General features: G+C 43.2%; 1 pseudogene; it reads left to right on the forward strand.

The window, feature by feature from the left end:
* The first annotated feature begins 6,691 nt into the window (after positions 1–6,691).
* On the forward strand, positions 6,692–8,573 carry LOC129026062 (cell division cycle protein 27 homolog; annotated as a pseudogene).
* The last annotated feature ends 17,283 nt before the right edge of the window (positions 8,574–25,856 follow it).

Genomic DNA, 25,856 nt, shown 5'->3' on the forward strand with positions numbered 1-25,856 from the left:
GATTCCAAAAAAATACTGTTTCCAATTGCTCAATCAAAAGAAAGGTTAAGCTCTTTGGGATAAATGCACACATCACAAAAAACTTTCTCAGAATGCTTCTGTACAGTTTTTATGTGAAGATATTCCCTATTTCACCATAGTCCTCAAAGGGCTCAAAACTATCCCTTTGCAGATTCCACAAAAATACCGTTTCCAAACTGCTCTATGAATAGTAAGGTTCAACTCTATCAGATGAATGGAAAAAATCACAAAGAAGTTTCTCAAAAAGTTTCTGTCTACTTTTCATATGAGGATACTTCCTATTTCACCATAGGCCTCAAAGGGCTCAAAAATATCCCTTTGCTCATTCTACAAAAAGACTGCTTCCAAACTGATCAATCAAAAGAAAGCTTCTACTCTGTGAGAAGAAAGCACACGTCATAAGGAAGTTTCTCAGAATGCTTCTGTCTAGTTTTCTGCGAAGATATTTACTTTTTCACCATAGGCTGCAAACCGCACACAAATATCCCTCTGCAGATAGTACAAAAAGACTGTTTCTGAATTGTGCATTCATAAGGTTCTACTCTGTGAGATTAATACACACGTCAGAAATAAGTTTCTCAGAAAGCTTCTGTCTATTTTTTATGTGAAGATATTTCTTTACCTCCATAGGCCTCAAAACGCTCAGATATATCCCACTGCAGATACTGCAAAAAGACTGTTTCCAATCTGCTCAATAAAAAGAAAGCTTCTGCTCTGTGAGAAGAAAGCACACATCATAAGGGAGTTTCTCAGAATGTTCTGTCTAGTTTTTATGTGAAGATATTTCCTATTTCACTTTAGGCCTCAAAGGGCTGACAAATATCCCTTTGCAGATTCTACAGTAAGACAGTTTCTGAACAGATCAATGAAAAGAAAGGTTCAACTCTGTGCAAGGAATGGACACATCACAAAGAAGTTTCTCAAAGTTCATCTGTTTAGTTATTATGTGAAGACATTTCTTTTTCACCGTAGGCCTCAAACCAATCAGAAATATCCCGTTGCAGATTGTACAAAAAGACAGTTTCCAAACTGCTCAGTCAAAACAAAGGTTCAACACTGAGATGAATGCACACATTACAAAGACGTTTCTCAGAACGCTTCTATTTAGTTTTTATGTGAAGATATATCCTTTTTCACCATAGACCTCAAAGCACTCCAAATATCCATTTGCAGATTCTACAAAAAGAGTGTTTCCAAACTGCTCAATCAAAAGAAAGATTAAACTCTGTGAGATGAATGCAAACATCACAAAGTAGTTTCTCAGAATGCTTCTGTCTAGTTTTTATGTGAAGATATTTCCTTTTTCATCATATGCCTTAAACTGCTCACAAATATCCCTCTGCAGATACTACAAAAAGACTGTTTCCAAACTGCTCAATCAAAAGAAAGGCTCAACTCTGCAAGATGAAAGCACTCATCAAAAAGAAGTTTCTCAGAAAGCTTCTGTCTAGTTTTTATGTGAAGATATTTCATATTTCAACATAGGCCATAAGGGGCTCACAAATATCCATTTGCAGATTCTAAGAAAATACATGTTCCAAACTGCTAAATCAAAAGAAAGGTTTAACTCTGTGAGATGAATGGGCACATCACAAAGAAGTTTCTCAGAAAGCTTCTGTCTAGTTTTTATGTGAAGATATTTCTTTTTCACCATAAGCCCCAAAAGGCTAAGAAATTTCCCTTTGCAGCTTCTACAAAAGACTGTTTCCAAACTGCTCAATCAAAAGAAAGGTTGAATTCTGTGACATGAATTCACACATCACAAAGAAGTTTCTCAGAAATCTTCTGTCTAGTTTTTATGAGAAGATTCTTCCTTTTTCACCATGGGCCTCAAATAGCTCCAAATATCCATTAGCAGATTCTACAAAAAGACTTTCCAAACTGCTCAATCAAAAGAAACGTTCAGTACTGTGAGAAGAAAGCACACATCACAAAGAAGTTTCTCAGAAATCTTCTGTCTAGTTTTTATGTGGAGATATTTCGTATTTCATCACAGGCCATAAAGAGCTCACAAATATCTCTTTGCAGATTCTACAAAACGACTGTTTCCAAACTGCTCAATCAAAAGAAAGTTTCAACTCTGTGATATGAATGGACACATCACAAAGAAGTTTTTCAGAATGCTTCTATCTACTTTTTATGTACAGATATTTCGTTTTCACCATAGACCTCAAATGGCTCAGAAATATCTCTTTGCAGATTTTACAAAAAGACTATTTCCAAACTGCTCAAACAAAAGAAAGATTCAACTCTCTGAAATGAAAGCTCACGTCACAAAGAAGTTTCTCAAAATGCTTCTGTCTAGTTTTTATATGAATATATTTCCTTTTTGACCTTAGGCCTCAAAGCTCTCCAAATATCCATTTGTAGACTCTTCAAAAAGACTGTTTCCAAAGTGATCAATCAAAAGAAAGGTTCAACTATGTAGGATGAAAGCACACATCACAAAGAAGTTTCTCAGAAAGATTCTGTCTAGTATTTATGTGAAGATATTTCCTATTTCTCCATAGGCCTAAAGGGGATCACAAATATCCCTTTGCAGATACTACAAGAAGACTGTTTCCAAACTGCTCAATGAAAAGAAAGGATCAACTCTGTGAGGTGAATGCACAGATAAAAAAGAAGTTTCTCAGAATGCTTCTGTCCAGTTTTTATGTGAAGATATTTCTTTTTCACCACAGGCCTGAAACCACTCAGAAATATTCCTTTGCAGATTGCACAAAAAGAATGTTTCCAAACTCTTCAACGAACAGAAAGGTTCAACTCTTTGATATGAATGCAAACATCACAAAAAGTTATCTCTAAAATCTTCTGTCCAGTTTTTACGTGAATATTTAGTTTTTCAGCATAGGCATCAAACCGCTCACAAATATACATTTGCAGATTCTATACAATGACTTGTTCCCAAACTGCTCAAGGAAAAGAAATGTTCAAATCTGTGAGATGAAAGCATGCATCACAAAGAAGTTTCTCAGAAAGTTTCTGTCTAGTTTTTAGGTACAGATACTTCCTTTTTCACCTTATGCCTCAAAGTGCTCCAAATATCCATTTACCGACTCTACAAAAAGAGTGTTTCCAAACTGCTCAATCAAAGGAAACGTTCAACTCTGTGAAATGAAAGCACACATCACAAAGAAGTTTCTCAGAATGCTTCTGTCTAGTTATTATGTGAAGACATTTTCTATTTCACTATAGGACTCAAAGGGCTCAGAAATATCCCTTTGCAGATTCTACAAAAGGACTGTTTCCAAACTGCTCAATCAAAAGAAAGTTTTAACACTGTGAGATGAATGCATACATCACAAAGAAGTTTCTCAGAAAGCTTCTGTTTAGCATTCATGTGAAGATATATCCTTTTTCACCATAGGCCTCAATGGGCTCAGAAATATCCCTTTGCAGATTCTACAAAAGGACTATTTAGAAAACTGCTTAATCCAAAGAAAGGTTCAACTCTGTGAGTTGAATGCATACATCTCAAAGAAGTTTCTCACAACGGATCTGTCGAGTTTTTTTTGTGAAGATATAATCTTTTTAACCATAGGTCATAAACTGCTCATGAATATCCCTCTGTAGATACTACAAAAAGACTGTTTCCAAACTGCTGCATCCAAAGAAATGTTCAACTCTGTGAGATGAATTCACCCATCACAAAGAAGTTTCTCAGAATGCTCCTGTCTGGTTTTTATGTGAAGATATTTCCTTTTTCGCCATGGGCCTCAAAGTGCTCCAAATATCCATTTACAGACTCTACAAAAAGAGTGTTTCCAAACTGCTCATTCAAAAGAAAGTTTCAACTCTGTGAGATGAAAGCACACATCACAAAGTAGTTTCTCAGAAAGCTTCTGTCTAGTTTTTATGTGAAGATATTTCCTATTTCACCATAGGCCATAAAGAGCTCACAATTATTTTTTGCAGATTCTTCAAAAAGACTGTTTCCAAACTGCCCAATCGAAAGAAAGGTTCAACTCTGTGAGATGAATGGACACATCACAAAGAAGTTTCTCAGAATGCATCTATCCAGTTTTATGTGAAGATATTTCTTTTTCATCCCAGGCCTCAATGGGCTCAGAAACATCCCTTTGCAGATTCTAAAAAAGAACTGTTTCCAAACTGCTCAATCTAAAGAAAGATTCACCTCTGTCAGTTGAATGCACACATCACAGAGAAGTTTCCCAGAATACTTCTATCTACTTTGTATCTGAAGGTATTTCCTTTTTCACCATAGGCCTCAAACCGTTCACAAATATCCCTCTGCAGATACAACAAAAGGACTGTTTCCAACTGCTAAATCAAAAGATAGGCTCAACAACGTGAGATGAATGCATGCATCACAAAGAAGTTTCTCAGAATGCTTCTGTCTAGTTTTAATGTGAAGATATTTCCTTTTTTCACCATAGGCCTCAAAGCACTCCAGACATCCATTTGCAGATTCCACAAAAAGACTGTTTCCAAGCTGCTCTATCAAAACAAAGGTTCAACTCTGTGAGATGAAATCACACATCACAAAGAAGTTTCTCAGAAAGCTTCTGTCTAGTTTTTATGTAACAATATTTCCTATTTCACCACAGGCCTCAATGGACTCAAAAATATTCCTTTCAGATTCTACAAAAAGAGTGTTTCTGAACTTCTCAATGAAATGTAAGTTTCAACCCTGTGAGGTGAATGCACACATAAAAAAGAAGTTTCTCAGAATGCTTCTGTCTAGTTTTTATGTGAAGATATTACTTTTTCACCATAGGTCTCATACTGCTCAGAAATATCCCTTTGCAGATGAACCAAAAGACTCTTTCCATACTGCTCAATGAAAAGAAAGATTCATCTATGTGAGATGAATGCACACATAAAGAAGAAGTTTCTCAGAATGCTTCTGTCTAGTTTTTATGTGAAGATATTTCCTTTTTCACCATAGTCCTTAAACCATTCACAAATATCCCTCTGCAGATACTACAAAAAGACTGTTTCCAAACTGCTCCATGAAAAGAAAGGTTAAACTCTGTGAGATGAATGCACACATCAGGAAGAAGTTTCTCGGGATGATTCTGTCTAGTTTTTATATGAAGATAATTCTTTTTCACTACAGGCATCAAACGGCTCAGAAATATCCATTTGCAGATTGTACAAAAATACTGTTTCCAATCTGCTCAATCAAAAGAAAGGTTCTGCTCTGTGATATGAATCCAGGCATCACAAAGGAGATTCTCAGAAAGCTGCTTTTTAGTGTTTTTGTGAAAATATTTCCGTTTTCACCATAGGCCTAAAAGCGCTGCAAATATCCATTTGTGGATTCTACAAAAAGACTGTTTTGAAACTGCTCAATCAAAAGAAAAGTTCAACTGTGTGAGATGAAAGCACACATTGCAAAGCATTTTCTCAGAAAGATTCTGTCTAGTTTTTATGTCAAGGTATTTCCTGTTTCATCATAGGCTGTGAAGGGCTCACAAATATCCATTTGCATATTTAAAAAAAAGACTGTTTCCAAACTGCTCAAACAAAAGAAAGGTTCAACTCTGTGAGATGAATGCACACATCAGAAATAACTTTCTCAGAATGCTTCTGTCTAGTTTTTATGTGAAGATATCTCTTTTTCACCTTAGGTCTCAAATGGCTAAGAAATATCCCTTTGCAGATTTTACAAAAAGACTGTTTCCAAACTGCTCATTAAAAAAAAGTTTCAACACTGTGAGATGAATACACACATCAAAAAGAAGTTTCTCAGAAAGCGTCTGTTTTCTTTTTATTTGAAAATATTTCCCTTTTCACTATAGGCCTCAATGGGCTCAGAAATATCTCTTTGCAGATTCTACAAAATGACTGTTTAGAAAACTGCTGGATCCACATTACACCATTATGGCTCACACACTGCAGCCTCAACCTCCCCAGGGTTAGGCTATTCCTCAAGGGATCCTACAGCCTCGGCCTCCCAAAGTGTTGGGGTTACAGGTGTGAGCAACCAGCATCCGGCCTGAGTTAATACATCTGATCTCACTACGTCTTAACCACACACCCATGAAGAACTCAAGTCAAGAGAGAGTTGGCAAGAGACTCGAAGCATTCTCTCCCAAAAGCAGTGAGGTGGATGGCAGACGTGTGTCCCGACCTCCTGGGGTTTTAGTTGACCATGTGTAGAGGAGAGATTTCCAATATTTCCAGAGAGGCGTGAGCCAAAGTTATTCGGGGCATCCGAACACGAGATGGGGTTTCTGACAGCAACTTAAGGGCCAGGAAGGGCCAGAATCTGCCAAGGCCCATGTCCCAGGGTGGGGCCAATGGAACCCAAGGTAGAGGGAGTCAGCGGTCCTCACAGAGAGGACTCCAGCCCTAGGCCCCACTGTGCAGACCAAATCAGAAGGAAGAGAGTCCTTCGTCCTACATGCCACATCCCTCCACTGAACTTGGGAGTGGATCTGTTTCCCAAACATGAGGTGACTTTCGCTTTGCAATGGATCACAAGGGGCCGGGCTTTCCAGAGTTGGCCGGATAAAGAAGTCATTCTGGCTCGGCCACCCCCATCCCCCGGTAACTGGTGAATTTAAATGAGCAGAGGCTGGCCGGGCTGGAGCCCCTACAGGGGGGAGGGGGGTGGGTGGGGTGGGGGTTTCCTGAGGCACTGCAGAAATTGGGCCTTTGCCTCGAGGGTGACAGTGCTGCAGGAACCCGTCTAGGCTGCTATATGGCAAGGACTAAACCACTATGCTTACCGAGATGGGGTTTTCCTCACAGAACGCCTTTATGCAGAAGTACACTCAGAAGAAGCCTTGTTTTTAATGGCGACCTGTTCTTACCTCCCAGGAAAGACCTATAAAGCATATAGACTCTTGTAAAGACACAGTTGTCCTACACCACAATGCAAATACCTGCTTGCAAAATGTTGTGTTGATCTCAGTAAGCTTGCAGACTGGGAACAATTATTATCTGGTGGAGTGTGTAATAAGCAGAAAAGCCATGATGATATTGTTACTGAGTTTGGTGATTCAGTTTGCTTTCCCCTTCCATTGTTGGGACGTGTATATTGCAAGACAGATCGGCTTGCCAAAGGATAAGAATGTTACCAAAAGAGACTTAGTTTAAATCCTTTCCTCTGGTATCCCTTTGAATCATTATGTGAAATAGGTGAAAAGCCAGATCCTGACCAAACATTTAAATTCACATCTTTACAGAACTTTAGCAACTGTCTGCCCAACTCTTGCACAACACAAGTACCTAATCACAGTTTATGTCACAGACAGCCTGAGACCATTCTTATGGAAACACCCCAGGACACAACTGAATTAAACAGAGTCAGTTTAGAATCTTCCAATTCAAAATACTCCTTGAATACAGATTCCCCAGGGTCTTTTATTGATTCAGCTGTAATTTTACCTGAAACTGTCCCACTGGGAACAGGAACTTCCATATTATCTAAACAGGTTCAAAATAAACTAAAAACTGGTCTAAGTTTATTAACAGGACCAGCAGCTCTTAGTCCATTTACCCCAAGTTTTGGGATTTTGCCATTAGAAACCCCAAGTCCTGGAGATGGATCTTATTTACAAAACTACACTAATACACCTTCTGTAATTGATGTGCCATCCACCGGAGCCCCTTCAAAAAAGTCTGTTGCCAGAATTGGCCAAACTGGAGCAAAGTCTGTCTTCTCGCAGAGTGGAAATAGCCGAGAGGTAACTCCAATTCTTTCACTAACAGAAAGTTCTGGTCAATAAATAACTACAACACTTCAGGTAATGAGCTCCACTATGACACATCCCCCAAATGCACTGCATTGAAGAAGTTCATGACTCTTTACTAGTGACAGTTCCACAACCAAGGAGAATAGGAAGAAATTAAAAATGAAGTTTCCACCTAAAATCCCAAACAGAAAAACAAAAAGTAAAACTAATAAAGGAGGAATAACTCAATCTAATATAAATGAAAACCTGGAAATTACAAAATTGGACTCTTCCATCAATTCAGAAGAGGAAATATCCACAATCACACCTCAGATTCAGGCTTTTAATCTACAAAAAGCAGCAGCAGAAGGCTTGATGAGCCTTCTTCATGAAAGGGGGAAAGGTTATTTAGCTTTATGTTCATACCACTTCAAAGAAGCTATAAATATTTTGAGCCATCTACCTTCTCATCACTACAATAGTGGTTGGGTACTGTGCCAAATTGGAAGGTCCTATTTTGAACTTTCAGAGTACATGCAAGCTGAAAGAATATTCTCAGAGGTTAGAAGGATTGAGAATTATAGAGTCGAAGGCATGGAAATCTACTCTACAACACTTTGGCATCTTCAAAAAGATGTCGCTCTTTCATTTCTGTCAAAAGACTTAACAGACATGGATAAAAATTCGCCAGAGGCCTGGCGTGCTGCAGGGAACTGTTTCAGTCTGCAACAGGAACACCATATTGCAATTAAATTCTTCCAGAGAGCTATCCAAGTGGACCCAAATTATGCTTATGCCTATACTTTATTAGGGCGAGAGTTTGTCTTAACTGAAGAATTGGACAAAGCGTTAGCTTGTTTTTGAAATGCTATCAGAGTCAATCCCAGACATTACAATGCATGGTAAGTGGTAATGAATTGTAAAGACAAAGTCTTGTTGATGGTGCTGGTAGTCACTAAATTTTTCTTGTTAGATAGCTCTTTATTGTCATGAATTTGGTTACTAATACTTAGGAATGCTACATACTGGTCAACAAGTTCAAACTAACTTTTTTAATGAAATGTATGTCTTTAACAAACTCTTCAGTTAACTAATGATAATAGAATACGAGATGCTTATACTCAACAGTTTGAGTCTTCTACAAAACTTTTGCAGATACTGTAGTTGTGTTTTATTTGTTTGCTTGTTTAGTTTTGTTACTTGATTTGTTACTTTTCCTTCGAACACAGTAATGGTGATTGGGACAAAAAGTGCTTGGGAAATTGGAAAGGAATAGCATAATTCACTTATTGGATAATAGAAAAAAACACTGAAAAAGTTCACTAGTTGCTTTTTGACAATGTTCCAGTTTATTGAGTTATTATTAAGAACTTAATGTATCCTTTATTTTACAGTATCTCTGTTTTACTTTTTTGTATTTGTGTATAAGTAGACACATAGGAAATTACTACCCAGGTCACATTGTTATCAACTGAATAACATATGAAAAAGTTTGGTCCTACTTCTGATTCAACACCATACTTACTGTTGACATTTATTGTATTTCTCTGGACTGACTTAAAAGTTTAAATATCAAGAGAAGGCCAGGCATGGTGGCTCATGCCTGTCATCCCAGCACTTTGGGAGGCCAAGGCGGGCAGATCACAACGTCAAGAGATCCAGACCATATGGTGAATCCCCGCCTATATTAAAAGTATAAAAATTAGCTGGCCATGGTGGCAGGTGCCTGTAGTCCCAGCTACTCAGGAGGCTGAGGAAGGATAATCGCTTGAACCTGGGAAGTGGAGGTTGCAGTGAGCCAAGATTATGCCATTGCACTCCAGCCTGGGTGACAGAGTGAGACGCCGTATCAAGAAAAAAATAAAATAAAAATAAAATAAAATAAAATAAAATAAATATCAAGAGAAAGTATAATTCTGAAGTAGTAACTCCGCGGAAGCTTTTTTGTCAGATACGGTTATCTTTGGGGTTAGTTATTATAGCAGTTGAGTTTTAACACTTGATTTGCTTCTAAATCTGAAACATTATATTACTAAAATATTTTTTGATTTGTGATTATGTTGTTTAATGGATTATATATCCTTTTGCAGTAGTAGTTGCAGTGCCTGAAAGATTGCCAAAAAAATAGTGCTAGCTATTGCTGACCAATGTAACAATCAACTTGCCAATATTGCCATCTCTTCCAATAGCTATGTTCTCCATAATATTTTAATAACTCAGTTCTTGATAAGGCTTGTGTTGTTTTTGATTTTTTCCCAAGTCTGATGGATCCTTGTGCTGTTCTTTTTTAAATGTGTATTGTCTGTCCAGCTATTCCACAGGAGTCACATTCTTAAAAACCTTAACCATATCAAAAATTGTGTTTAAAGGAGGATTATTCAGACTGGCAAGCTTTTAGTAGGAGGAGTTTAAATGCTGACATATTTAGGTAACTCTAAATACTGAGCAACATTATTCTATCTACAAAATAGATAGCCTTTCCTTTCTTTTCACTTTCACTATCATTAGTACCATGTTTAATACATTTTCTTCATCTATAACACAATTGTAACGATATACAAAGCGACTCAAATAAAGCAGATATATTGTGCTTTAAAAAAAAAAGAAGTCATTATATGGCACACAATGAGGTGTGACTCAAATCTAGAATCTCCAGTGAAAACCCATGAAACAGGGTCAAATCCCGTGTCTACTAAAAATAAAAAAATGAGCCAGGCGTGGTGGTGCTGAGGCAGGGGAATCACTCTAACCCAGGAGACAGAGGTTGCAGTGAGCTGAGATCACGCCACTGTACTCCAGCCATGGGGGGACAGAGCAAGACTCCCTCTCAGAAGCAAACAAACACAGAAAGCCAATAAAGGTGTTTAACTCAACGTGTCAGGCTCAGGTCTCTTGACAGGATACATCCAGCACCCGGGGAAACGTTGATGGGTGGGGTGGAATCTATTTTGTGGCCTCAAGGAAGGGTTTGAGAGACAGTCCCGCAAACGTGACGGCCTAAAGAAGCCCCTCCGCCCAAGAAGCGATATTCATTTGTATCCTGTAGCCACCCATGAGGGAGAATCGGGCTCTCTACAGACCCCCAACCCCCACCCCACCCCATCCCAACCCACCCCCCCGCTTCGTGAAATGAGCTTTCACTCCGTCAGGCTCTATTCAGGCCATGTGGTTTTGTAACCTCCAGCGTGTGTGCCTGGGTTGCGGGGTGGGGTTGGGGCGACTGTGGACAGAGGAGGGGATAAAGCAGTGGTGTCCCATGGGTGCCCAGTACGTGGGACCTGAGTGGGGTGGCCAGAGCATAGGGAACTCATTGCCTGTCAGGACGTCTCCCCTCCTGGTCCCCTCTCTGACCTACGCTCCACATCTTTGCAGTTCAGGGGGGACCTTGTGAGTGGAAGTCATCATCCCTTTGGACTTCAGCCGAGGAAGGCCGGGCTCCCAAGAGTCTCCCCAGAGTCAGGGCCTTGGGCAGGCTCACAAGGATGCTGAAGATAACGGTTGGTGACAGTGATGTAAGTTGGAGGCCTCGGGCCAATGCAGAGGTATCCATTTGACCTCGGTGGGACAGGTCAGCTTTGTGGAGTCCCGTGCATCCTTCCAGAGACTCATCCAGTGCTAGCAAGCATGGTCCCGAGGATCCCAGCTCCCAGAAGAAGCACTTTTGTTCACACAGAACCCTGGGCAGGAAAGTTCTCAGCAGGTTTAGACCTCCTAGCCAAAAAGCCAAAGCCACTTCTGGGATTTTTTTTCAAAGAGCCAGTGGTTCCACAATGGGCCGTGGGTAGTTGTGGAAATGGAGAGAAGTGTTTGCAGATACATATTTCAGACAGAACAGACAGGGCTTGGCCATAGGTCATGAAGGACATGAGCAGATGCACATTGAGAAAACCCTCCCAGCATCCTAGGTGAACAGAGGTATGATTTTTTGAGACAGTGAGCTAGATGCAACACCAGATTTTAGGGTTGAATCTTTATTAATATGTAGTATCTAAGAGGTATCCAAGTCCAGAAATCAACTCTCCAGTTCTTTACAGCATTTTGTAGGGAGATCAAATCTGGGATGTCTAAAATTAAGAATTCAGGCCGTGGTAATGGATTAGATTAGATGTACTTGAACTTATTTTGCCAAGAAAGAGAGGGCGGGAGATAGAGCCAGAGAGTGAGTGAGCAAGAGAGAGAGAGAGAGACACAGAGACAGAGACATAGAGACAGACAGAGAGACACAAAGATACACAAAGAGAGAAACACAGAGAGAGACAGAGAGATAAAGACACAGAGAAAGACACAGATTTAAAGAGACAGAGGAAACTGAAAGAGAGACAGAGACAGAAAGAAAGAGAGATAGACAGAAAGAGAGAGAGATAGACAGAGAGAGAGAAAGACAGACAGGTAGACAGACAGGCAGAGAAAGAGAGTAAGACAGAAAGCAGACACACACACACAGAGAGACAGAGACAGTTGGAGAGACAGAGAGAAAGAAAGAGAGAGACAGAGAGAGGGAAAGAGACAGAGAGAGAAAGAGACAGACAGAGGGAGAGACAGAAACAGACAGAGAGAGACAGACAGAGACAGAGACAGAGAGAAGCAGACAAGGAGGGAGAGACAGACAGACAGGAAGAGAAAGGCAGTAAGACAGAAGACAGACACAGAGAGAGAGACAGAGAGACAGAGAAAGAGAGACAGACAGGCAAAGAGAGAGATAAAAATAGACAGGGAGAGAGAGAGACAGACAGACAGGGAGAGAGAGAGAGAGACACTAACAGACAGCCAGAGAAAGAGAATAAGACAGAAGACAGACACAGTGAGAGAGACAGAGAGAGAGAGAGACAGAGACAGCGAGAAAAAGAAAGAAAGAGAGATACAGACAGACAAAGAGACAGACAGACAAAGACGAGACAGAAAGAGAGAGACAGAGAGAGAGAAAGAGAGAGAGAGAGAGGCAGGTAGAGAAAGAAAGAAGACAGACACCGTGAGAGAGACAGGCAGAGAGAGAGACACACAGAGACAGAGAGACAGAGAGAAAGAAAGAGACAGACAGAGATAAAGACAGAGACGGACAGAGAGAAACAGACAGACAGGGAGAGAGAGAGACAGACAGACAGGCAGAGAGAGAGAGACAGAAAAGCCAAAAAAGGTAGTAAGGCAGAAGACAGACACAGTGAGAGAGACAGACAAAGAGAGAGAGAGAAAAATAGACAGACAGGCAGAGAGAGAGACACAGAGAAAGAGAGACAGAGAGACAGAGAGAGGAGGAGGAATGGCGTGGTCAGGAAATAATTACACATATTTTATAACGCTTTTGATTCCGTAAAGGGTGGCCGGGGTGTGCTTTGAAAACAACAACAACAGCAACAAGAGCAACAGCAGCAGCAGCAAGAGCAGCAGCACAATTCGCTTATGGATTTCAAGAAAATAAGATGTTCTGCAGTAAACATCAACCGGCTCTCACTACACGTTGAGAGATTCACAAAAGCGCTAGTTAACAACAGGAGAAAACAGCAGCTAACAGGTCTTGGGGAAAAGATACGCCTTCCTGAAAATTGGGGATTTCTACTTCACCTGAAAAGAAATACATACAAAAAAGGAAAAACACGAACAAAACAAAACAAAACAACAAACACGGGCCAAGGCACCATCCCTGGAAATCTTAAGTGAGCAAAGTATTAGTTTTCAGAAAACGTTTCTATTATGGGCAAATACAAAGAACGCCCAGACTAGAGCTGTGACGCCATTCCCATTGTGAAACTATACTGGCTGGAGGGCGGAGAAACTAAAACAACATGATAAAAGGTGATGGAGACCCAGCCAGGGTGAAGCTTTCCTAGGGAGGGAGGCCTGAGGAGGGAAGTAGGGGGAAAAACCCCACAACAGCAGACCTGCTCGCTTGCCCATGAGGGTCAAGGGCTATGCCATCGGCCCGAGCTGCCTCCAGGGAAGTGGGACCGTGCCACCCCCATCTTCAAAAATGGTGGCCACTGAGTGAGGCCTGATGCCCACCATTGCAAATGTCAGCCTGGCAAGAATGAGATCGCTGGTAAGGGGTGGGGGAAGGGGTGACAAGATGGACGCACACCAGGGTGGCTCCGGAAGGTTTCCAAGCAGGGTGTTGGGAGGCGGGGGGTGGGGGGTTTGGGGGGAAACCGCCTAACTGACTCACTAAATGAAGGTAAAGGGACGTGGGTAGTGGGGGGAGCTGGGGAGCGACTTGAAAATTAAAGTGACCCCTCCTAAAACCCAAGTAGAAGAGTCTATGCGCATGAAAGAACCAACAGACAAAGAAAACTAAAGCGCTGATCAAAGAAAAATAGGGTCCCCACCAGGGCGGAGGTTCCCAAGGCAACCAGGGAGAGAGGCAGGGACCTCCAGAAGGGAGAGAGAGAAACCCGTTGCCCAGGCTCAGTGAAGTAAGCAAGACCTCCCTCCATGTCACCTAGACTTTCAATAACAGTGGCCGCTAGATGATGCCCGAAGACAACCGATGCCTGCAAGTGTCAGTCAGCATGGAAAAGAATGCATTTATTTATTTATTTGTTTATTTATTTGTTTAGAGACAGAGTCCTACTCACTCTACAGCCCGGGCTGTAGTGCAGTGGCATGATCTCGGCTCACTGCAGTCTCCGCCTCCCAGGTTCAAGTGATTCTCCCACCTCAGCCTCCCGAGTAGCTGGCATTACAGGCGCATACACCACCGTGCCCGACTCAGTTTAGTATTTCTAGTAGAGACGGGGTTTTACCGTGGTGGCAAGGCTGGTCTCGAACTCCCAACCTCACGTGATCCCCCGCCTCGGCCTCCGGAAGTTCTGGGATGACAGACGTGAGCCACCACGCCCGGCCTTAACCATGTATTTTTGAGTTGAGGAGCTTATCAGGGAAACACGAGAAGTAGGGACGCCACACGTGAGAGAGAGAAAAGTCTGAAAATGCCCCTTCCATCCAAGTAGGGACCTGGCCTCGACCTCCCAAAATCATACACCGAGTGGTGAAGTGTAGCAAGGCCCATCTGTCTGGATTCCTCTCGGCCTCTCTACGCAGACCCTTCTCACTTTCGTGGAAGGTGCAGGGCCCTCTCCGTCATGGGGAGTCTGACAGACTGACAGAGAAAGAGACAGACATAGAAAGACAGAGATGGACAGAGAGAGACAGAGATAAACAGACAGAAAGAGAGAGAGACAGAGACAGAGACAGAGAGAAACAGACAGACAGGGAGGGAGAGAGACAGAGAGAGAGACAGACAGACAGAGACAGATGGAGAGGAAACAGAGAGAGAGACAGAGAAAGAGAGAAACAGACAGACACACAGAGACAGACAGAGAGAAACAGAAAGAGAGAGACAGAGAGAGAGAGAAAGGGAGGGAGAGAGAGACAGACAGACAGGCAGAGAGAGTAAGACAGAAGACAGACAAAGTGAGAGAGACAGGTAGAGAGAGAAAGAGACAGAGAGAAAGAGAGAGACAGAGAAAGAGAGACAGAGAAAGACAGAGATGGACAGAGAGAAACAGAAAGAGAGAGACAGAGATAGAGAAAGAGACAGAAACAGACAGACAGGGAGGGAGAGAGACAGAGACAGACAGAGAAACACAGAGACAGAGAGAAACAGACAGAGAGAGATGGAGAGAGTGAGAAATATAGAGAGAGAAACAGAAAGAGAGGGGGAGAGAGAGACAGGCAGGCAGAGAAAGAGAGTAGGACAGAAGAGAGACACAGTGAGAGAGACAGGCAGAGGGAGAGAGAGACAGAGACAGAGAGAAAGAAAGAGAGAGACAGACAGAGAAAGAGACAGACAGAGATGGACAGAGAGAAACAGCAAGAGAGAGAGACAGAGAGAGCGAGAGTGAGAGAGACAGAGAGAGAGAAACAGACAGGGAGGGAGAGAGACAGACAGAGAGAGAGAGACCGACAGGCAGAGAAGAGAGTAAGACAGAAGATAGGCACACACAGAGAAAGAGAGAGGAAAGAAAGAAAGAGAGAGACAGGCCAGGCGCGGTGGCTCATTCCTGTCATCCCAGCACTTTGGGAGGCTGAGGTGGGTGGATCACGAGGTCAGGAGATCGAGACCATACTGGCTAACTCGGTGAAATCCCGTCTTTACTAAAAATACAAAAAATTAGTCAGGCTTGGTGGTGGGCGCCTATAGTCCCAGTTACACGGGAGGCTGAGGCAGGAGAATGGTGTGAACCTGGGAGGTGGAGTGTGCAGTGAGCCGAGATGGTGCCACTGCACTCTAGCCTTGGCGACACAGTGAGACTCCATGTGAAAACAAAAAAGAGAGAGAGACAGACAGACAGAGAAAGAGACAGACCGAGAACGACAGAGAGAAACAGACAGAAAGAGAGACAGAGCGAGAGAGAACAGAAAGGCAGGCAGAGAGAGAGACAGACAGGCAGAGAAAGAGAGCAAGACAGAATACAGACACAGTGAGAGAGACAGGCAGAGAGAGACAGACAAAGACAGACAGAAAGAGAGACTGACAGAGATGAGACAGAGAGACAGAAAAAGACAGAAAGAGAGACAGAGAGTGAGAGAGAGAGGGAGAGAGACAGAAAGGGAGGAAGAGGGACAGACAGAGAGAGAGACAGACAGGTAGAGAAAGACAGTAAGACAAGATAGACACAGAGAGAGAGAGTGAGAGAGACAGACAGAGAGACTCAGAAAAAGAAAGAGAGAGACAGACAAAGAAAATCAGAGACAGACAGAGAGAGATAGAGAGAAACAGAGACACACAGAGACAGAGAGAAACAGAAAGAGAAAGAGAGAGAGAGAAACAGACAGGGAGGGAGACAGGCAGAGAAAGAGAGTTAGACAGAAGACAGACACAGTGAGACAGGCAGAGAGAGAGAGACAGAGATAGAGAGAAAGAAAGGGACAGACAGACAGAGAAAGGACAGATAGAGAAAGACAAAGACAGACAGAGAGAGACAGAGAGAAACACAGAAAGAGAGAAGGTCCTAGCCGAGTAGCAATATAGTGCCTTTTCTTTCATTTTCTCTTTCTTTTCTGGTTTTCTTTTCTTTTCTTTTTTTCTTTTCTTCTCTTATCTTTTCTTTTCTTTCTTTCTATTTATTTATTTAGAGACCGAATCTCACTCCGTCGTCCAGGCTGTAGTGCAGTGGCGCCATACCGGGTCACTGCAACCTCCGCCTGCCAGGTTCAAGTGATTCTCCTGCCTCAACCTCCCAAGTAGCTGGGATTACAGGTGCCTGCCCCACCGCGCCCTACTCAGTTTCGTATTTTCAGTAGAGACGGGGTTTCACCATGTTGGCTAGGCTGGTCTTGAACTCCTGACCTCGTGACCCACCCACCTCGGCCTCCCAAAGTGCTGGGATGGCAGACGTGAGGCACTGCTTTCAGTGTACAGTGCCATTTATTAGATATCACTCATGGGAACACGCACTTATAGGTCATGTGTAGATATTATATTTATTTATTTATTTACTTATTTATTTATTTATTTTTTGCACGGGAAGGTGGGGGGACGGAGTTTCGCTCTTGCTGCCCAGGCTAGAGTCCAATGGCATAGGGGACTCAAAGAGTCAACCTATGGCAGAGAGGACACATCATTCTGAGTGTAAGGGCCGCAGTGAAAGGTGGCAGGGCCGGCGCTTTTAAAGGCTGAAATCCCTGCGGCTCAGGCCTGTCGTCCCCTCACTTTGGGAGGCCCAGGAGGGCAAATCACTTCAGGTCAGGAGTTCAATACCAACGCGGCCAACACGGAGAAACCCCATCTCCACTAAAATTAGAAAAATTAGCCGTCTGTCGTGGTGCGCGTCTGTAATCCCAGCTACCGAAGAAGAATCACTGGAACCCGGAAAGCAGAGGTTTCAGTGAGCCAAGAGAGCGCCACTGCACTGCAGCCTGGGTGACAGAGCGAGAGAGACTCAGTCCAAAAAAAAAGAAATGAAGAAAAAAAGAAAGAACAGTCCCAAATACTACATTGTCGCTGAATACTCCCCCAAAAGACTGGAAACACCATGACTCAGGTCAAGGAGGTGGTGTTTCGTTTCACTTCTCTCTCTCTCTCTTTCCTTCTCTCCCTCTCTCTCTCTTTCTCCTCTAACTTTCATTTCTTGTTCAAGCATACATGTGCAAGATTGTTACATAGGTAAACTTCTGATGGGTGGTTCAGTGTGCAGATGATTTCATCACCCAGACACTGAGCACAGTACTCGACAGTTTTCATGTTTCATTTTGTTTTGTTTTCTCCTGAAGCTGTCTTTCCTTCCACCCCTCCTCCCTCAAGTAGGCTCCCGCGTCTCTCGTGTCCCTCGTTCTGCCCATGCAGAACTCTCATCTATAAGTTCCCACTTATGGATGAGAACACGCAGTATTTAACTGATTGTTGCTTTCATCTTCGGTGGTGGCGGTGAAAGAGGCATGACACTAAATCGACCCTTAGGACGTTCCCCTCTGTCCCCACCCCACACCCCCTCCCTCTACACACCCTCATTCCTGCACACACTCCTCAAACACAGGAAAGGAAGAAAGACAGAAATTAAAGTAAGAGGTCAGCCTCCAAGGTGGTGGACGGAAGGGATCTCAAAGGGTGAGCAAGTGATGGGGGTCGGGGGATATCTTGGCTGAGCTTGCAACAATGGGGGAAAGAGTTTCCAGCCCCACCACATCCCGTAATCCTCAGCCATAGTCAGCCTCTGGGTGGGGTTGTGCCTGTAAAAACTTCTGAATGGAGAGAAACCCAAGGCAATGGAAGGCATCAGCTCCAAGTCCAGGAAGCGAATAGGGCTTTGTGCATTTGAAAGGGGCTTTAGAAGGCCATGCTGCGGCTTCCAAAGCATTGCACCTCGCCTTGCCTCACCTCGCCCAGAGTGAGACTCCATCTCAAAATCAATCAATTAATCAATAATAAAAAAATCATCAATGAAAGAAAAAGAAAGAAAGAAAGAAAGAAAGAAAGAAAGAAAGAAAGAAAGAAAGAAAGAAAGAAAGAAAGAAAGAAAGAAAGAAAAAGAAAGATAAAATAAAGAAAGAATCAGTACAGTGGTTGTGGTCGTGAATCATTCCCCGGAGTCCAGGCGCAGTGGCTCACGCCTGTCACGCCAGCATTTTAAGGCAAGGGGTCAAGAGGGTTGCAACAAAATGATGAGACCCTATCTGTGGAAAAACATTGAAAAATGAAGGCCAGCCTCGGTGGCTCATGCCTGCCATCCCAGCACTTCGTGGTGCCAGGGAGGGCGGATCACCTGAGGTCGGGAGTTCAAGATCAGCCTGACCAACATGGAGAAGCCCCGTCTGCACTAAAAATACAAAATCAGCCAGACGTGGTGGCACATGCCTGCAGCCCCAGCTGCTCGGGAGGCTGAAGCAGGGGAATTGCTTGAACCCAGCAGGCAGAGGTTGTGGTGGGCCAAGATCACACCATTGCACTCCAGTCTGGGCAACCAGAGAGAAACTCTGTCTCGGGAAAAAAATAAATAAATAAATAAAAATTATCTGGGCACATTGGCGCATGCCTGTCATCCCAGGTACTCTACTCTGGAGGCAGAGGTGGAAGGATCGCTTGAGTCCAGGAGTGTCCACGCTGCAGTCAGTGAGTTATGATGGCACCACTGCCAGGGTGACAGAGTGAGACGCTGCCTCTAAATCAGTCAATCAATCAATCAGATCACTGGAAGGTGCTGTCTGTGTCTTACTTTCAAAGGGTGTCTCTGTAGGCCAAGCAGGCATGGTGCCTCACGCCAGTAATCCTGGCAATTTGGGAGGCTGAGGCAGGAGGAAAGAAGGAAGGGAGGAAGGGAGGAAAGAAGAAAGGCAGGAAGGCAGTCAGACAGGAAAGGAAGGAAGGAAGGAAGGAAGAAAGAAAGGAAGAAAGAAAGAAAGAAAGAAAGAAAGAAAGAAAGAAAGAAAGAAAGAAAGAAAAGAAAGAAAGAAAGGGAGGGAGGGAGGGAGGGAGGGAGAAGAAGAGAGAAGAAAAGAGAAGAAAAACAAAAGAAAAGAAAACGGGGAAGGGCATATCTCCTTGACTGGTGACTGCCCAGGATACAGCTGACTGAAGCCTCGACCTGTGGGGCCTCAAGTGTTCTTCTCCTTATCTCAGCCTCCCGAGTAGCTGCGACAACAGGCAGGTATTACCACGCAAAACTAATCTTATAATAATATTATAATTATTATTGATACAGAGTCTTGCTCTGTCTCAATAATTGCCATGGCATGATCTCAGCTCACTGCAACCTCGGCCTCCCTAATTCAAGCAACTCGCCTGCCTCAGTCTCCTGAGTAGTTGTGATTACAAGCCTATGCCTCCAGAACTGGTAATTGTTCTATTTTTCATAGAGATGGGGTTTCACTATGTTGGCCAGCCTTGTCTTGAATCCCTGGCCTCAAGTGATCAACCCACCTTTGCCTCCCAAACTGCTGGAATGACAGGCGTGAGCCACTGTGCCCAGCTAAGATGAACTTTTTTATAAATTGTAGACAAGGAGTTTTGTCAACCGCCAGGTGGAGGGTGGGGTGGGTTTTAATCAGACTGCGTACTGTGAAAAGGGTAAATTAGTGTGGTTTGTGAACTAGATGTGGAAATTGTGTGTGTGTGTGAGAGAGAGAGAGAGACAAATCCCACCATGAGGACGCGGAAATGTTGTTTGATTTGGGTACCTGTCTATTCACCTGTCTGTGTGTAGATGACTGAAGATTCCACAAATGAAGGTCAGCAGTATCTATTGAGCTGTTTCTCCCTCTCATGCGTCTCATGTGTGTGGTGGAAAATGGAAAGAAAAGAGGTTCTGATGGGAAGTTGTCTTCATGCCTGAGGAAGCTGAAGGCAGGCTGACGGGACGGAGGACATCCTATGTGACATTTCCATACCTGGACACCCTTTACAATGCTGGGGCTGCCAGTCCACCCTGTATGTCAACATACCCCCAAGAACAGCATGGTCTGGGGTGGTCCATTGTCATCCCATCCGGCCCACCCGGGGCATCTGGTGGAAGTCTTCACTGGAGGATTCGACACCATGGAATACTATGCAGCCATAAAAAATGATGAGTTAATGTCCTTTGTAGGGACATGGATGAAACTGGAAACCATCATTCTCAGCAAACTATCACAAGGACAAAAAACCAAACACCGCATCTTCTCACTCATAGGTGGGAATTGAACAACGAGAACACATGGACACAGGAAGGGGAACATCACACACCGGGGACTGTTGTGAGGTGGGGGAAGGGGGGAAGGATAGCATTAGGAGATATATCTAATTCTAAATGACGAGTTAATTGGTGCAGCACAACAACATGGCACACATATACATATGTAACAAACCTGTACGTTGTGCACATGTACCCTAAAACTTAAAGCATAATAATAACAAAATTTAAAAAAAAGAAAAAAGAAAGCGTCATCGCAGTTCCCTTGGGGTCACCAGGCAACGGCCAGCCGGGGGAGGGTGGTGGGACATGAAGGGGGGTGGGGCATCAGCCTCAGAGCTCGCTGGAAGGTTGCAGGCAGCCGGTGGGGGACGCTGAGCCAGAGACGTCTGGCAGGATGTAGATCTGGAAGGTGCATCAGTCCTCTCCCCTACCTCTCCCACGGAAAATCCCACAGCGGCGGTGGGAGCCTTGGCTTGGGGAGAAGCAGGGACAAGGGAGAGAGAGAAGGAGGCCCATGGGAGGATTTAGCACAGAAAACCCACCAAGGCAAGCTCCCTCCCTCCTATCGGGTCCAAGGTACACCCTGGGAGGCGGCAAGCGAAACGTTCACCCCATACTTTTTGTCTTTCTCTTTTTTTTTTTTGTCTTTTCCATTTTACAAGAGATGCTCATTTCAACAACCAGGCGGTGGATGTGACGGGAGAAGTGTCAAGGCCAGGAGACCAACCTGATCAACTGAGCAACACAAGTAGGAGAGCCCAGCTGAAAAAAATGAAAAAAAAGGGGGAGGAGGAGGAAAGAAAAGAAAAGAAAAAAGAAAAACAATCACCAAGAAATTTAAAATTCTCTAATGGTGTAGGCACAAAAAAGAGTGATTTCATGTCTTTTCCCACAACATGGATAGAGCTGGAAGCAAGTATGTACCCAGTGAACTGCCTTCTGCTTAAAAGTGGGAGGTAAACAGTGGGTACGCACACGGTCATCAAGATGGAAATAACAGACACTCCAAAAGGGAGGAGGAGGACAACAGGGGGACGAGGGATGAATAAATCACCTGTCAGAAACAACATGGGTATCGGATACACTGGATACACTGGATACACTGGATACACTGGAGGTCCACTTCTACGTCCGGAGGCAGTAGTATGCTGATCTAACAAACAAGCAGGTACACCCCCTAAGTCTGTAAAATACCAAAACAATTACGACAGCACCAGCAGCAGCAGCAACAACAACAACAACAGAACAGAAGCTGGAACACAAAACCACGACCACCACCACCACAATCACCAGTTGGAGGTTGGGGGAGGGTGGCCGCCCTCCAGGCCCTCAGGCTCAGTCCCCTCAGGTTTAAAAAAGAAAACAGCAGACTTATTCCTGACTGTAGGCAGGAAAAATCCAATCAAAGTTCTCCATTGCTGGAAAGGGAAGTAGAATAAGGAGAAGGGCTTATTGATCCTGTGATCGATCGCGGCCATACATGTAGGAAAATAAATAAATAAAGATAGCAACACTTTCTACACTGTTCAAAAGCATCGTAGATCAGACACACCACACTCCATGGGGATTGTGCCCCTAGAAAGAAAAGACAGGCCGGGCACGGTGGCTCATTCCTGTCATCCCAGCACTTTGGGAGGCTGAGGCGGGTGGACCACTAGGTCAGGAGATCGAGACCATCCTGGCTAACACGGTGAAACCCTAACTCTACTAAAAATACAGAAAATTTGCTGGGCTTGGTGTGGGCGCCTGTAGTCCCAGCTACTCGGGAGGCTGAGGCAGGAGGATGGTATGAACCCGGGAAGCGCAGCTTGCAGTGAGCCGAGATACAGCCACTACACTCTGGCCTGGGCTAAAGAGCGAGACACCGTCTCAAGAAAAAAAAAAAAAAAAAAAAATCCAAGCATAGTGCTGCGTGCCTGTAGTCCCAGCTACTCAGGAGGCTGTGGTAGAACAATCACTTCACCCAGCAGTTTGAGGCTGCAATGAGTTATGATCATGCCACTGCACTCTGGCCTGGGCATAGCGTGCATAGCGAAACCCCTTCTCAAACAAAGAACAACCAAAAACTTTCAAGAATACTCAGAGATAGTGTAGGTTTGGTTCCAGACAACCACAATAAGGCAAATGTTACAATCAAATTAGTCACATAAACATTTTGTTTCCCAGTACTTATAAAAGTTATGCTTAGACTGTGTTGTAGTCTGATGAGTATTTAATAATGATTAATTAATTAATTAGTAATCACATTATGTCTAAAAATCCATGTACATAACTTAACTTAAAATACCTCATTGCTGAAAAATACTAATGAATATCTGAACCTTACCAAGTCATAATCTTTTTGCTGGTGAGTGAAGGGGTGGCCTGCTCCTCCACACTTGTGGGTATTTCTAGTCAAGTGGGACGAGAGACTGAGAAAATAAGTAAGACACAGAGACAAAGTATAAAGAAGCAATAGTAGGCCCAAGGGACCGGCACTCAGCATACCAAGGACCTGCACAGGCACCGGCCTCTGAGTTCCCTCAGTTTTTATTGCTTAATATTTTCATTATTTGAGCAAAAAGGAATGTAGTAGGAGAGCAGGGTGATAATAAGGAGAAGATTTTATTGCTTATTATTTTCATTATTTCAGCAAAAAGGAATGTAGTAGGAGAGCAGGGTGATAATAAGGAGAAGGTCAGCAAAAAACATGTGAGCAAAATAATCTATGTCAATTAAGTTCAAGGGAAGGTACTATGACTGGACGTGCACGTAAGCCAGATTTATGTTTCTCTCCACCCAAACATCTCAGTGGAGTAAAGAATAACAAAGCAGCATTACTGCAAACATGTCTGCCCTCCCATCATAGGGCGGATTTTCTCCTATCTCAGAATTGAACAAATGTACAATCGGGTTTTATACTGAGACATTCAGTTCCCAGGGGCAGGCAGGAGACAGTGGCCTTCCTCTATCTCAACTGCAAGAGGCTTTCCTCTTTTACTAATCCACCTCAGCACAGACCTTTAACGGGTGTCGGGCTGGGGGACAGTCACGTCTTTCTCATCCCATGAGGCCATATTTCAGACTTTCACATGGGGAGAAACCTTGGACAATATCCCGCTTTCAAGGGCAGAGGTCCCTGCAGCTTTCTGCAGTGCATTTTGCCCCTCGTTTATTAAGATTAGAGAATGGCGATGACTTTTACCAACTATACTGCTTGTAAACATTTTGTTAACAAGGCACGTCCTGCACAGCCCTAGATCCTTTAAACCTTGATTTCATACAACGCATGTTTTTGTGAGCTCCAGGTTGGGTCTGAGTGGCTGGGGCAAAGTGGCTGGGGCAAAGCGGCTGGGGCAAAGCTACAAATTAACAACATCTCACCAAAGCAATTGTTTAAAGTACAAGTCTTTTTCAAAATGGAGTCTCTTATATCTTTTCTTTCTATATAGACACAGTAACAGTCTGATCTCTCTTTCTTTTCTCTACAGTGAGGGTCTTGCCTCTATGTTGATGGCTGCTGACTGATCAGTATGGGGGCCACTGAAGTTTGGGTACCTGTGTCAATTTCTTAAAACAATGAAGTTTGTTCCTTTCACAAAAGATTTCCCTGTAGCATGTGATGCTGTTTGATAACATTTTATCCACAGTAGAACTTCCTTCAAAATTGGAGTAAACCCTCTCAAACCCTGCTGCTGCTTTATCCACTAGGTTTATGGAATATTCTAAATCCTTTATTGTTATTTCAACAATGTTCATAGCATCTCCACCTGTAGTAGCTTCCATCTCAAGAAAATATTTTCTTTGCTCATCCATAAGAAGCAACTCCCCACTTGTTCAAGTTTCATCATGAGTTTACAGCAAATTTATCTCATCTTAAGGCCCTAATTCTAATTCTGATTGTCGTGCGATTTCTACCACATCTGTAGGGACTTCCTCCACTGACATCCTGAGCCCTCAATGTCATCCATGAGGGCTGGAATCAACTTCTTCCAAACTCCTGTTAATGTTGATATTTCAACCTCCTCCCATCAAACACAAATGTTCTTAATGGCATTTGCTATTAAGGACATTTGTGATTCATGGGAGGAGTTTGAAATATCATGAAGGGATTAATGGTGAAACCTTTCCAAAAGGTTTTCAATTCAGTTTATCCAGACTCATCAAATAAATTACTATCTATGACAGCTATACCTTTACAAAATGCATTTATTATTTAATAAAAACACTTGAAAGTCAAAACCACTCTTTGATCCACAGGCTGAAGGATAGATATTGTATTAGCAGCCATGAACATAACGTTAATTTCCAAGTACATCTCCATCTAAGCTTCTGGGTAGCTAGGAGAAATATTAATAAGCAGCAATCTTTTTTCCTTTTTTCTTTTCTTTCCTTTTTTTTTCTCCTTTATATAGTTTCCCTCTTGTTGCCCAGGATGGAGGGCAGTGGCGTGGTCTTGGCTCACTGCAACTTCCGCCTCCAGGGTCCAAGCCATTCTTCTGTGTCAGCCTCCCAAGTAGCTGAAATTACAAGTACCAACACCGTGCCAGGCTAATTTTTTTGTATTTTTATTAGACATGGGGTTCCATAATTTTCGCCAGGCTGGTCTCCAACTTCTGACCTCAGGTGATCCATCCACCTCGGCCTCCCAAAGTGCAGGGATTATAGGTGTGAGCCACTGCACCAGGGCAAGCAGCAATCCCTTTAAAGGACTCGTTTTTTTTTTTTTTTTTTTTTTTCTGAGAAGTAGGTCTCAATTGTGGGATTAAAATATTCAGTAAACCATACTGTTAACAGTTGTGTTGTCACTCAGACAGTGATGTTCCGTTTCTAGAGCACAGAAAGAATAGATTTTGAATAATTCTTAAGAGCCCTGGATTTTCAGAGTGGTCAATAAGCATTGGCTGTAACTTAAAGTCACCAACAGCAGTTGTCCTCAAAGACAGTCAGCCCATCCTTTGAAGTTTTGAAGCCGAGTGTTGACGTCTCTCTAGGAATGAAAATTTTACATCTTCAGTAAGCTTAATCATTTCTAGCTCTTTACTTAAAGTGAAAGACGTGCAATTCTTCCTTCCATTTGAGCTCTTTGAGGCCACTGTGGTTACTAATT

This window comes from Pongo pygmaeus, chromosome 22 (assembly GCF_028885625.2).
Source record: "Pongo pygmaeus isolate AG05252 chromosome 22, NHGRI_mPonPyg2-v2.0_pri, whole genome shotgun sequence".
NCBI classification, from domain to species: domain Eukaryota; kingdom Metazoa; phylum Chordata; class Mammalia; order Primates; family Hominidae; genus Pongo; species Pongo pygmaeus.